The sequence below is a fragment of the Ips typographus genome, linkage group LG12 (genome assembly GCF_016097725.1).
Source record: "Ips typographus isolate SLU linkage group LG12, UJ_Ityp_2.0, whole genome shotgun sequence".
NCBI lineage: Eukaryota > Metazoa > Arthropoda > Insecta > Coleoptera > Curculionidae > Ips > Ips typographus.
In genome coordinates, this window is record NC_138433.1 from 8592044 (window position 1) to 8605068 (window position 13025).

Genomic DNA, 13025 nt, shown 5'->3' on the forward strand with positions numbered 1-13025 from the left:
ACATTGCATTAAGGTCACGTCATTTTAACTATGCTAAAAATCTGAATTGTCTGGTTATCTCTCAAATAACAAATGAACTACCAAACTCAACTTTCGATCCAAGTATCTTAAATATACCCTCACACTGCCTTTTGGCCGACTCTACTTTCTACGAACCAAACAAAATTGATCTTCTAATAGGTGCTGAAGTTTTTTGGGACTTGCTATGCCTAGAAAGAATTTCTTTGGGTTCCGGCATGCCATATCTTCAAAAAAGCAAGTTAGGTTGGTTTATTTCTGGTCCATTATCATTACCCAATCCTAATAAAGTGTCATTGTGTCTCCTTTCGAGAAACTTAGATGTTCAAGCTCAGCTTCAGAAATTCTGGGAAATTGAAGAGCTTTCTTCTGAACCAGTTCGATCAAAAGAGGAGCTCGAAGCTGAAAAAAACTTTTGTGACAATGTTTCTCGTTCTAAAGATGGTCGTTTTATAGTGTCCATTCCACTAAAGCAATCACCCGAGGTGTTAGGGGATTCATTGTCGCTAGCCACTAAACAATTTCACTCCCTTGAAAGAAAACTTGCACGAGATTCACTTCTAAAACAATCATATTCTGAGTTTTTGCGAGAATATTTGGAGTTAGGACACATGTCTCACTACTCGCCTTCTAGTGACCAAGAAGTTAAATATTATTCACCTCATCATGGGGTTCTGAGGGAACAAAGCCTAACAACAAAACTTAGAGTGGTTTTCAATAGTTCCGCCAGGTCTTCATCAGGCGTGTCATACAATGACATTCAACGGGTAGGTCCTCAAGTTCAAGATGATCTTTTATCTATTATGCTTCGATTTCGTCAATATCAGTACGTTGTTTCAGCTGATATATGTAAAATGTACCGCCAAATACTAGTCATGGACAAATTTAGACCCTTACAGCTTATTTTATGGCGAGAAAACCCGACTGATGACTTGCAAACCTTTTGTTTAAATACGGTAACTTATGGCACTGCTAGTGCCTCTTTTTTGGCTACACGCTGTCTGCAGCAGTTGTCAATCGAACATCAACATTCTCATCCTCGAACTTCCAACATAATAAGTAAAGATTTCTATATGGACGATTTGCTTACAGGAGCTGATTCTTTACCTGAGCTTGTTCAGTTAAGCAGTGAAATATTATCAATTTTAAAAAAAGGATGTTTTGATCTTCGCAAATGGAAATCCAATAGTACTGAAGCGCTAAAACAACTTGACCCTTCAGAATCTTCTCAAGATTCTTATTTTTTTTTGCTCGTCTGAAGTCAGTAAAACACTTGGCATGCTATGGTCCTGTCAATCAGATACTTTTCACTTTTCAGTATCTTCTCTAAATTTAGTTAAACCCGTTACTAAAAGAGTAATACTATCAGAAATATCAAAGATCTATGATCCTTTAGGATTAATTAGTCCTGTCATTATAAAAGCTAAGATAATTCTTCAAATTCTATGGTCATTGAAGTTAACCTGGGACCAGCCTGTCCCTCCTGACCAAGCAAAACAGTGGACAGGTTTTGCCTCTCAATTACCACGATTAAAGGATTTGTCCATTCCTAGGTGGGTATCTAGCAAACGCACTGCTTCTATGCAATTACACGGGTTCTGTGATGCTTCAAATGCCGCTTATGGCGCCTGTCTCTATGTGCGAGTTTTAAGATCCGATGGATCTGCTAGGTCAAAATTATTAATATCTAAAACACGCGTTGCACCACTAAAATCCTTAACCATTCCCCGCTTAGAACTTTGCGCTGCTGTTCTGCTGGCAAACTTATTTCACAAGGTTAACACAGCCATGGATATGAATTCTATCGATACCTTTCTTTGGTCAGACTCAACAGTTGCCCTAGCTTGGTTAAAATCATCTCCAAGTAATTTGCAAGTATTCGTAGCTAATCGAGTAGCTACTATTCAGTCTCTTACTTCAACTTGTTCTTGGAGATACTTACCTAGCAAGAACAATCCTGCAGATATCCTTTCCCGAGGCTTGTCTCCAAATGAATTAGTTCTTTCAAAACTGTGGTTTTGTGGTCCTGAATGGCTCGAAACCTCTGAAGAAACGTGGCCTATTGACATTACCTCACAAAGTCCTTTTCCAGTTGAACAGCTTCCGGAGACAAAATGTAAAACAAGTCAAGTTTTTGTCGAAGTAGACTATAACGACACCTTTCCTTTTAATCGTTTTTCGTCTTTTATACGATTAGTGCGTACTACAGCCTACTGTTTAAGATTTATACGACTAGGAAAAACACTCCATCTTAAATCTCAAAGATCCACCGGTCATTTGACAATTCAAGAACTTCGCCAAGCTAAACTGGTCTTAGTAAAACTTGCCCAAAGGCAATCTTTTCCATCTGAAATGCACGATTTAATAGCCAGGGGTGTGGTTTCCAGAAAGAGTAGTCTTCTTAGCTTGGTTCCCTTTCTTGATGATGAACTTATTCGAGTTGGAGGCAGGTTAAAAAATTCATCTTACTCATTCGATAAAAAGCACCCGGCGATTCTTTCAGCAAGGCATCCTTTCACAATACTATTGTTCAAACATGAACATAAAATGCTTCTACATTGCGGACCTCAAATGCTTTTGGCCCACATTCGTAATAATTTTTGGCCTGTTGCCGGTCAAAGATTAGCCAAACGGACTGTCCGAGAATGCTTAGTATGTTTTCGCTACACTGCAAAGAATCCTACTCCATTGATGAGCAATCTACCTAAGTCGCGAGTCACACCTAGTTTGCCATTTTCCGAAGTCGGCGTAGATTACGCTGGGCCATTCTACATCAAAGACCGCAAGGGTCGTGGATCTAAAACCATAAAATGTTATCTATCATTATTCATTTGCTTATCCACAAAGGGAGTTCACCTTGAGGTTGTGACAGAACTGTCTACAAGCTCATTTCTTGAAGTTTTACTGCGGTTTATCTCTAGACGAGGAAGGCCTTTGAATATTTACAGCGATAATGGTACTAATTTCGTTGGTGCAAGCAATCAGCTGAAGGAACTCGGAAAATTTCTTCGCGACAATAAATCTAGCTTAACAGAGCAATTTATGTCCCATGATATCAATTGGCATTTTATCGCAGCATACGCTCCGCATCATGGTGGCATATGGGAGGCTGGAGTAAAATCCGCTAAACATCATTTACGTCGCGTCTTATCAAATACTTTGCTCACTTTTGAAAGCTTTTCTACTGTCATAACACAGATAGAAGGTATATTAAACTCGCGGCCGCTAACACCGCTCTCTTCGGACCCTAATGATCTTGAGGTGCTAACACCCGCGCATTTCCTCATCGGTCGTTCGCTCCAGTCTCTACCATTCCCGAACGTTAAGGACATTCCAACAAATCGGTTGACTCATTTCGAGCAAATAGAAGCAATGAAACAGCATTTCTGGACCAGATGGTCGAATGAGTATATAAATCAACTCCAACAGCGTATCAAGTGGAAGCTTCCAGAGAAAAATGTTACCTTAGACACTTTAGTGTTAGTGCGCGAAGACCATTTACCTCCATGTAAGTGGCTCGTCGGCCGAGTAATTGAGCTTCACCCGGGAAGTGACGGAATTGTACGCGTTATATCGTTAAGGACACATAAGGGTATAATTAAGCGCCCCGTTGTAAAATGTTGTCCTCTTCCTTAAGTTATTTGCAACTTGACTGTTTAGTTTTAAGTTGTTCATATAATGTTATTTTTAGTATAAGTTTGACTTTGTTGAAATTTCAATTAATATTTCAAGGTGGGGGGCATGTTTACGTTTAGAATCACCTAGCTGAATTTTTATTAGTGGCAACAGCGCCGTGTTTTCTGACCACACGTTGGCAACAAGCAGCCAACGCCCGATGCGCCAGCGCCATCACCTGTTACGGCGGTCCGCCGCACCGCCGCAGTTGTTGTCTATGAAGCCCCAAGCCGTTGATATCGTTTGCCACGGTTTTATTGGCATTTTTTAGTAGACACCCCAGCCCCCCATCGTTATTAATACGTTTATTTCATTAAAAAAAAAACAAAAAAAAAAAATTATTCTAAACAAAAAAAAAAAAAAAAAAAAACCTCAAAACAAAACCTCACCATTTTCAACCAATCAGATCGGTGTTTACCGAATGATGCGGCATTAATGGTGCTGTTCCTAGATTTTGGAACGCCATCTGTACTTTCTAACTCATAGAGTTGAGTACAGATGTCACCAGATGTTGCACACAACTATCATTTCTGGCATCCAGTTGACTATACTGGAACGAAGGTTTTGTTCTTTGGTTATCAAGCCCTATAGCCTCTCTGATGAGCCGTAATACGGCGAAACCGGTCAGAGGATTGGGATTGATAAACAAAAAACAAAACCTCACCATTTTCAAATATATATTGTCACGTTTAGGGGGTAGCGTAGGAAGAGAAACAAGATCGTAGCTTAAGTATGTCGTCTTTATTTACTACTTGGTGTACAATGAACTAGATCTTACCCCCAGATTAAGAGGGCTGCTAGCACCGCCGCAGGCGGGACGCGCATGGAACACTTTCCAAGAGGGGGTGTGTAGGTGCGTGGGTGTGGGGGTATGTGCGTAAGGCCTTCTGATGTGCCGCCAAGCAAAACCCGCTCGATACGAGCAGGGTGCCCCTATGTCCGACACGCCCAAAGGATTTACTTAAGGCACTGCAACAGGGTAACGAGCCGTCCGGGCACTAGAAAGTTCGGACTGTCGCTCGTGACCTCCCTCTGAGGATGACCCCAGAGTTCGGTGGTTTAGCCGAGCTACGGTGCATCCTTTATACTCGTCAGCGACCTCATTACGCTAACCTTGCTGACTATGGTGGTTACTGGGTGTGCACCGTAACTATTAACACGGGTGTGACAATATATATAATAATATTGCACCGAATTAGTAAATGTAGCTGACGTTAAAAGTGACATCCAGTCGGAGAGTCAATAATTTGTTTATCAAAACAACGTCATGTAGGTACCGTTATTTACGGCACTCTTCGCAAAGAAAGTATTTTTTTCATATTTCCTCCAAACTGCAAGTCCGAATCTTAACAAGTGATACATCATTTTAACCAGAAAAAAAGCTGATGATGGTTTCGGAAAATCGAAACGTCGGATTCCAAATTTGACTCCGCGATCTTGTAGAGGAGAAAAAGTGACTGTGAGGATGTGTCAGTCATTTTCATTTGTCTCTTCAAATAATACCAGAAAAAAATAAAAACGTTTTTTTAAAATTTCGCTTTTTTCCAGGTAGTTCCGAAAGTAGCCGGAATTTTCTAATTTTTAAAACGACATATTACAAAGCTCGAAAATGCGCATCTTTGCCCTAATTTAACTGACTTTGTATCCCTTCAAATAACCGAAATCCCCATGGTTAAGCTCGTAAAACGGACACCCTGTATACAGGGTGTTCCATTAAAAAAACGTAAGTAAGGTTAAAATCTTGCAAAATAGTTGGTTTTTCGTTTTTTTTTATTTAAATATTCGATATTTAATTAAAAAAAAACTTGCTATAGTCAAATAAAATTTGGTTTTTTGTTACGTTTAGATATCTTTTTTCTAAAACGAAAAAGTTACAGATGATCAAACTGTTATCAAAGTTGATGAAATAACGCACTGTTGTACAGGGGGAGTCAAAGAAAGAGTGAAGTTCATTATCTCATTTGTTTCGAGAAATAGAAAACTCTATCGTTGACTCACCTTGTACAACAGAGCGTTATTTCATTAACTTTGATAACATCACTTGGATTAAGTAAAATAATTGGATTTTTGGATACATCATTAAATGTCTTATGTGTGCCGAAAAAACACTATAAATTTTGGTACAGTCAAGGAAAAAAACAGTGTTAAAGTTTGAATGGCCAGAAATGCAGTATTTGTAATTTATCAATAATTTACTGATAATTTACCGGTCAAAGTTACTTTAGCGGTAATTTACCCATCACTAAACAAATATGATATGAGCTGTCGTTAGCTTCAATCATTGTTATCTATCTAATCAGATCAAGATTGAAAACAATGATCTACTAAGCCCTTCCACCTACGTCAAGGTCACACAGCTCCATGGAAGGGAAACCTTTAGATTAGTGGTAGGTTGGTTTTTAACCTACTGCTTATCTCTATAATCAGATTTTTAAGATTAGTTACATTTTCAGAAACATTTAGAATTAAATCGAAACCTGATTTATGTGTTAACTATAGTTGACATATTTGAAGATGAGTTGACGTATTTGACAAATAGAACAAGATTTTAATTTACATTAAAAATAATTTTTATACCTATAATATGAGTTAAGATACCAAACATATTAAAATAATAATTATTCTAATATGGTTGGTATCTTAACACATATCGTATTTTTGTTTTGAAACAATTCATGTTTCGAAGCATACCTCGATCTTCATAGTTTTTGATGGTCTCGCAGATGTTCTTCCTCACCGAATATCTCAAGAGACACTCCAGAAGTCGGTCGGTGGTCGGAACTTTCTCGGTAAATTCCTTAGCAATTTTTTGCACCAAATCCTCCGAGGGCAGTTCAATATTTATATCATCGTCCCTTTCCTCCTCGGAGTCGGATATCATTAAATCCGAAACCAGAATCTCACTGGCTTCTTGTCCTCCTTGAACGACATTTTGATGCGGAATAGGAATTGTGATCGACTGAATTTCATTTTGTTCTGCAGCAGCTTCATCAGGAGAAGGTAAGTCGAGGTCCAGACAATTCACTTCTTGCTGATCTAAGTAGTCCCTATTAGCCAACAGTCGATCAAGTCCATCGAGATGATCCAGATTAGGAAGAACATCCTCCTCTAATTCATTGAAAACATTATCTTCTTCGAGTATTCTTAGTAACTCGTCAACAATTCCGCACTCCATTATTTTTCACTTATGGTTTCTTATTCGCACTCAAAAAGTGACCAGAGTAAAAACTTCCGAACTTGCCGAAAACCAAAACAGAAATGACTATAATATCGTACAGGCTCTATTTCTCAGGTAGCATCATAAATTTCCTCAAATTTCTATTGGTCCAAAATCTTCAGGTTTGCTGGTTTGTCATCTTTAAAATGTAGCGACGGTTATTTTCACAATAGATTTAATGGAACCCTAATAAATCCTGTCTGAACCATTAAAAGTTGAAAACATGGTCACTTTTGAAAAATATAGAATATAGTTTAAATAGTTAGGTACCGTTCTACGAATGTTTCTACAGAAGCGTAGAAGGGCCACAGATTTTGACTGAGCATGAGCGTAGAAGAGAACTCAGAATTTTGATAAAAAAATATACTTAGTGTTCAAAGATGAAATGCATGGATACCATATAAGAATAACTGCAAACAGGAAAGTTTTAAACATTTTGCTACATATAGTAAAGGTAGCCATTATTTTACTTTGTAATATGAACAGAACGGTTGACCCCTTTTAATTGAGAAATAAATATGGAATATATGGTATATACAGGATAAATCTCAGAAAGTATAAGAGATACGAAAACATTTTAATTGGGGCATTTGCGCAAGAATCGAAGCATCGCGCAATTAAAAACAGAATCAAATGCCGTTTTAAAAATTTTGAATTACATAGAAATTTAATACGAGCACTTTGAGAGAAAATCAACGTAACTACTAAATTTTATGTTTTCAAGAAAAATGTCATCATTTTGAAAACAGTAGTTTCAAAATATGATGACTATGAACCACATAGTTTTTGGCAGTTTCTAAAACATGGCAGTCATAATAAATGACATTTTAACAAATGACACTTTCCGTCACGTTTCAGGCAGTAAAGATAAATTTCGAAATTCAAAAATTGTTCAAAAAAATGTATAGGGTTAATTAAACCGCCGCCCCCCCCCCCCCCCAATTAAAATTGTCAAAAATCTAGTTTTGTATTTTTCAAGATCAACCGGTGAGTTGTACGGAAAAATGTCATATTTAATGAAAAAAAAAATTGCGTCTCTTTGAGGAGCATACATGGTAAAAATTTCACACTGCTAACTCAAACCGTTTTCGAGATGTTCATGAAAATATTCGAAGAAAAAATAATCAACTTTGTAGCCCTCTAGCTGCCAAACGTTACAACTTACTCTAATTTCACAGTTTTGACGTTACATTGACAGTTGAAGGCGTTCAAGCGGTGTTCGGCGGCGTCGTTCATCCCTCCGCTCACAAGAGAGCGCAGAATGCAATCCAGCCCGTGACTGAGACGTTCCGCGCAATGAATCTGAGTGTCGCCCGTTCACGTCCGATCCCTCGCGGCGAGCACGCGGAAACGTAAACGATTTTCGCGCTTCTTCGAGAACGTGGACAATGGAACGACTGGAACGAGGGGTAGATGACCGTGCAGACAAGGGTAAAACAGTCGCGGCCCGCAAACAACCCGAATCGTCACCCAATCGTTCTCCGCTCACCGTTTGGGAAGTAAAATTTTGAATATTGCGATCTAACTGTTATGAGAATATCCAGTTTGGTTTCTTAAAGGTAATAAAAGATGCAGACAGAGGAAATGTGCTTCTTTGACACTCTTTCCGACGGCTTTGAAGTCGTAGTTATTGTATTGTGGCCTTTGTCGCAAGAAGTAATAAATGCTAAAATATTGTAACACTGTTTGGATCATATTGTCACGACTAACACAGCGTGAAATAAAACACACAGTTAACATTACCATTAAATTTATTAAATAAATTTCCTAACCTAAACAACTCATCACTTACTAATAAAAATATTCGGTTTTCTAACCCATTAAAAACGTAACTAACTTCCAATAAAATTAATATTAACCCTGGATTGCTACCCTTATTTTCAGAACTCAATCTGCTACATGGGGTACAGGCGTACCCCAAATACAAAATTAAATATAAATAACTTATTTGAAAAAAATTAGGTATATAACAGAAAAACCACCTAGAATAGTATTCCAAATATTTGATTTATTTAACAAAAACGGTTTTTATATATATTTTCTTTTGGTGCTGTAAACAAATAAAATTTTTGCATACAGCACAACTAACCCTGGATTTTCGATCTTCGCGACTCGGACAAAATGTGCATCTACCTGTGGTAGTAGCTGGTCTAGGTGCTGCTTCTACGACGTTTGTTATTTTTAGTGTATTGCAATTGGTTTGGCAAAGTTCACGCCCCAAAGTCGGAGTTTCCAAGCGATGTTGCATTTGAGGTTTCACTAAATCAAGTGCCAGTTTTTTCTAAAATACTTATTTAGAGCAGCCATTTTATGCGTAGGTATTCTAAAAAATTATATTCAACTAGAAAACAATGTGATTCAATAACTTATATTGATAATAGTAAATTAGCAAAAATAAATACTTACATGGAAACACGAGCAGATATGCTACGCTGGGGTACACCTGTACCCCGGATAACAAATATCTCCTAAATATGCACACAAACACGCTGCACGCATAAACAACCGACCCGTAAAATGAAACTACTCAGAAGGTCATGACCAAAGCGCCATCTGTTTTCCACTAGCAGGATATTTAGATAAGGCTGGGGTACGAGTGTACCCCAAGTAGCATTCCAGGGTTAAATATGCGTAAAATCAATACACAAGATTAAAATTCAATATTCATACTTATACATCTAATGAAGACAGAATCTTGGAGAGAGGCTTGTTGTGACGACTGCGACCATTCCGCCCTGTCTTTTCAGATCAAAGAAAACAAATATTTCTTTTAATATTTCCTTACCTTCCACCCCACTCCATTTCCTGATCTTTGTCACTTTTGAGCCGTTTTGTCGTAAAACACGAACAAAAATGCGAGAATTTTAACTTTTTACCTACACTGTATAAGCGGTTGTCGAGCAACCGTACCAGCAACAATGACCTGTTTACCCGTTGCTCGACAACCGCCTATACAGTGCAGGCCAAAAATCAAATCAACCGTACAGGCGCTAAAAAAAGCAAAACCGTTTTCCCATGTTAATCTCCTATGTCCAGGGTGCTCTTGGACACCTGGTATATATATTGTTACGGTTTGGGCCTACTATGCTCGATACTCCATGAAACCGATGCGCCGCAATATCTGGCCGGGCGCGTATTAAAGTAGGCCACACAGTTAGGAAGCGCTACCTGGAATATTCTTGAATGGTCAAGGCAACCCGCGAAGCGTTTCGCGGTCATTCTAGAACGTGGTTTGCGAATATAAAAGAAGCGGCGTTGACGACGGCGTAGTTAGTTAGTTAGAAGTGTTGTGGTGAAATAGTGAATTTGGGAACGCGGTAAAGTTTAAATAGCGAAGTAATTGTGGAATTGTAGTAGTGTTTTTTAGTAGCTGTGTTAATTATTGTACGGAGTGTTTTGAAGTGTAATAAATTTATTAATTGTTGAGTTAAACTGACTTTGTGTGAACCCACGGGAAAATCGTAACAATTGGTGTCAGAAGTGCGATCAGACTTTAGTGCGACGTGAATTGGAACTAAACTTCGGGTTAGAGACTTGTGTTCAGAACCGGACTAGAGATTTTCGGAACAGTGGTGTGTTAAATTTATTTTATGCCAATAACAAGACGTCAAAGTGCAAACATGGAGGCCCAACTTGCAGCTATTATGGCAATGCTTGAAAAACAAGAAGATAAACAAGAACAAACAGAAAGGATTCGACAACAAGACAAGGAAGAACAAGAAAGGATTCGACAAGAACAAGAAAGGATTCGACAACAAGAGAAGGAAGAACAAGAAAGGATTCGACAACAAGACAAGGAAGAACAAGAAAGGATTCGACAAGAACAAGAAAGGATTCGACAACAAGAAGATAGAGAGCGGCAAGAAAAACGTAACGTAGAAATATTGAACGTTCTAGCACGGAACAAGACAGAAATCCAAGAGTATGTATCCGATAGTCTTAAAAAGATGGAGTGTGATGTTGAGGAAAAATTAAAGGATGTTCGGGAAGACATTAATGATGTTCGGGACGACATTAATAAAATTCAGAATGATGTTGAGATAAAGCTACGCGACTTAGAGCAGAAAATTGACAGCAGAGGAGTCAGCTCTACAGTGTTCACCGGAAACGGGCTCAACAAGATCAAGCCTCCCACATACGATGGTCAAACTTCATGGGGAACGTACCAACTCCAATTTGAGGCAAATGCAAATGGATGGAGTAACGAGGAAAAGGCTGTAGCACTGGTGGTGGCATTACGAGGACCTGCATTGGAGCTGTTACAGACTCTGCCTATCGCCCAACAAAGCAACTATGACGCATTAGTAGCTGCATTAGAACGACGTTATGGGGATCAACATAAGAAAGGACTGTATCGAACGCAATTAATGGCAAGACAGCAGAAAACTGGTGAAAATCTAGAAGAGTTTGAAACCGAAATTCGTCGCCTTGTGCATCTGGCTTACCCAGCCGTCCCGGATGAAATCCAAGAAGAACTTGTGGCACAGTATTTTGTAGATGGGATTCGAGATCTGGAGGTAAAGAAATGGCTGAAGATGTTCAAAGGGAGCAACAACAGCGAATTACTGATTCGAGCGCTGGAAATTGAAGCTGCGTGCAATGATTTAAAGCCAGAGCCTATTCAAGAGGAAGGAGTACCGCCAGTCGATCATGTTGCTACATCAATAAATAAAATTGAATCAATGTTCGGCCAATTACTGCAACAAATGGCAGCATTAGGAAATGGTCAGTCCAGACAGTTAGAACGGTCACGTCCGATCACGAGAGTGGAGTGTTATCGATGCGGACGTACGGGACACATTAGAAGGAATTGCAGACAGCGGTCTTGTTCTCCAAACCCACAGTGTCGACGAAATCAGGACATCAGAACAAATCACCGGAACTCCTCTGTTAAAAGAAATATTACATGTTATATTTGTCGACGTAAAGGACATTACCAATGGAATTGCAGACAGCAGTCTCGTTTACCGACTCCGCGGAACTGGCGTAACCAGGAGCAGGAAATGAAGAATCCGGAAAGACATTTACCGCGATATGTAGAGGATCGTCAAGCTTTGGATAGTGACTTAAGGTACCGGAAAGGACAAATTCATAATGGTTGGAGGATTGGTCAAATCGCGAAGGTGACGGATAAAGAGGCTACAAGAAGAATGAAGAGCAGCGTTTCTAAGGAAGACATAATAAAAGGGCAGCGCTCAGACTCTGATTTGGAAGTAATCAGAAGATGGTTGGAGAAGGATTTGAAACCGGATTGGCAACAGATTTCCAGATATAGACCAACAGTAAGGGGTTACTGGTTGCAGTGGAATTCGCTTCGACTGCGAGATGACTTAATTACTCGCAAATGGGAAAGTCCAGACGGAAAACGCTTTGTTTACCAAACAATAGTGCCCAATTCCTGCAAAGAGAATGTGCTGCGAGAACTACATGACAGTCGCGGAGGAGGACACTTTGGAGTAAACCAGACTTTGGCTAGAATAAGAGATCGATTTTACTGGATTAACTTCAGAAAGGACGTTGAGGAATGGTGTAAACGGTGTGACCAGTGTTCGTTACAGAAGGGATCCATCACAATTCGGGAACTTGAGAGAGAGAAGATGAAACCAAACAACAACCGTATGAAGATGACACTGGACCACAGACCAACTGGTGGCAATTATAAGGAAGGTGATGCTGTGTGGATGTTTCAACCCAGGAGGAGCAAAGGATTAAGTCAAAGATGGCAACGACACTGGGAGGGACCTTACCATGTGGTAAAAAGGTTAAATGACGTCGCGTACAGAGTCCAACGCAGCCCCAAAGGCAAGATGAAAATTGTCCATCTGGACAGACTCAAGAAATACCAGGGACTAGATGAAGCGGATCGGGACGATCAGCTTTAAGAGGGGGGCAGTGTTACGGTCTGGGCCTACTATGCTCGATACTTCTTAACGAGCGCTCGCTTCGGGATGAAACCGATGCGCCGCAATATCTGGCCGGGCGCGTATTAAAGTAGGCCACAGTTAGGAAGCGCTACCTGGAAGATTCTTGAATGGTCAAGGCAACCCGCGAAGCGTTTCGCGGTCATTCTAGAACGTGGTTTGTGAATATAAAAGAAGCGGCGTCGACGAGAGAG